We start from the raw sequence: 1,885 nt of genomic DNA, 5'->3' as shown, positions 1-1,885 counted from the left end.
GCTTTAGTACCGGTACCGGTACCCTGTACAACTGTATAATCTCTAATTAATCTTACTGCAGAAAACCCCCATCTTAGTGAGTGGTATCAAGAAGTAGTCCTACTAGTAGGCGAGTAGCTCCAAAACTATAAAGGCGCTAGGATCAGATACCAGGCAGGCGAGCGGGATTGGCAGAGTATATGTACAAATGTACGTCCAAAGAGTATAAGCGCACGCAGTGAGCGCACTGCGTGCGCTTGACTCTTTGATTACGTCGCCGCCGTTCGGTACCCCCAAAGAGATTTTCCCCAGTTTATGACTGGAAGAGAAAAATCTCTTTGGGTACCCCACGCTACTATACACATCAAACACGTAGGGGTCTGAAACACGTACAACTACTAGCAGTCGTCGCGCGGTTTCAGCTTTCACGACCTGATAGTCAACGTCACTGCTATATGCATATGTGGGACTATGAACGGCACAACCGATTGTATGTAGTTTTTAACATGATACCATAGATATTTGAGTGCTAAAATGTCTTCATATTTGCTTGAAAACAATAGTTATTTTCCACTGAAGTGACAAAGTAGCATAGTAATGAAATTAACTATATTTTGTAAGTGTCCGAGTCAAAATTCTTCTAAGTGAAGTTTATAAACTTGTATCTAGCCTGAGCAGATGTGTAGCCCGGTTAGCTCAGTCGGTAGAGCATGGGACTCTTAATCCCAGGGTCGTGGGTTCGAGCCCCACATTGGGCGCAATTTTTTTTTTTCTTTCTTTCTTTCTTTCTTATTCCCCTCGGGAATTACATGTATATTATCCATCGTATGCGAATTGCTAATTGGTATGTGTGCGTCTTTGGCTGGGAGTATGTATGGGCATAGGCCCTACTGTTATTTTCTTTTGAAAATTAAATTTTTTATTGAGCCAAGGTTGCAAGATTACCGTCATTGGTAGGTTTAAAGAATATGTTACGCATATATCGTGAATTATTTGTGAGGAAGAAAAGAAAATCTCCATTATAAGAAATAATTAGATTTTCATTTGAAATGAGAGTGTTTTAAATGTTACAAATGATTACTGTCATCCCTCCCACCCACTCGCAGGGGGTCTTGGTGTTTTCTCCTTTATAGCAACGGCGATACCTGATATCTCCTCTTGACACGTATAGTGGTTACGTTTAGGTGGTAAAATAGTGAAATTGTAATGACTGATGGGAAAGGGTGGGAAGAAAAGGATAGGTAATTATGTATGGGGTGGAGTGTTTTTCTTTTCGTATACATATAGTAAAGCAGTACAGATATGGTTAGGAAGGGTAGTTAGGTCAGCTAGGGAGAACTGTTTTGGGGGATTGATTTGAAAATTGAATACCTGAATATAAGAACGACCCAAGTCCAAATTTGGCTATTGTCTTTGGAAACCATTTACAAAGTCATGCAAATACAGATAATCATTCAAGTGACCGTTTTACATTCAATTTTGTATGAATAGCATTCCAATAACTGAAAACACTAAAAGCAGTAGAAAGTTATTTATTCATTTATATTTTTCCCAAATCTTCTCTTATGGACTTGGGTCATTCTTTCAATTCAATTCAATCTTTGTTTCCGATCCAATATATAAATATATAAAAATACATGTGAATATGAGCAAATTGTACAAAAAGTGAGTTTAAAAACATTGGAAACGTCAACAAAACAGGTCGAGATTATGATAGAGACAAAAGAATTAAAAACACATGGGGAAAACCAAAATTACAGGTACATGAAGAACAGAAACTCATTAACATTGTGTGTTTGGTTGATTAGAAAATGGTATGCGCGTAGAAAGCCAGAATAGGCTTGTTATGTTGCACATACCCCGCGTTATAATAATTTTACAAGTACTTTAAAAAAATCAAGTTAAT

The 1,885-nt window shown here is 37.7% G+C and overlaps 1 non-coding gene across 1 annotated transcript; it reads left to right on the top strand.

Moving 5' to 3' along the window:
• Positions 1–664: 664 nt before the first annotated feature.
• On the top strand, positions 665–737 carry Trnak-cuu (transfer RNA lysine (anticodon CUU)). Its single transcript has one exon. It is a non-coding gene; the product is annotated as a tRNA-Lys (tRNA).
• The last annotated feature ends 1,148 nt before the right edge of the window (positions 738–1,885 follow it).

This window comes from Diadema setosum, chromosome 14 (assembly GCF_964275005.1).
Source record: "Diadema setosum chromosome 14, eeDiaSeto1, whole genome shotgun sequence".
NCBI classification, from domain to species: domain Eukaryota; kingdom Metazoa; phylum Echinodermata; class Echinoidea; order Diadematoida; family Diadematidae; genus Diadema; species Diadema setosum.
The sequence above is the reverse complement of the archived record's forward strand: the minus strand, read 5'-3'. Positions and strand labels throughout refer to the sequence as shown.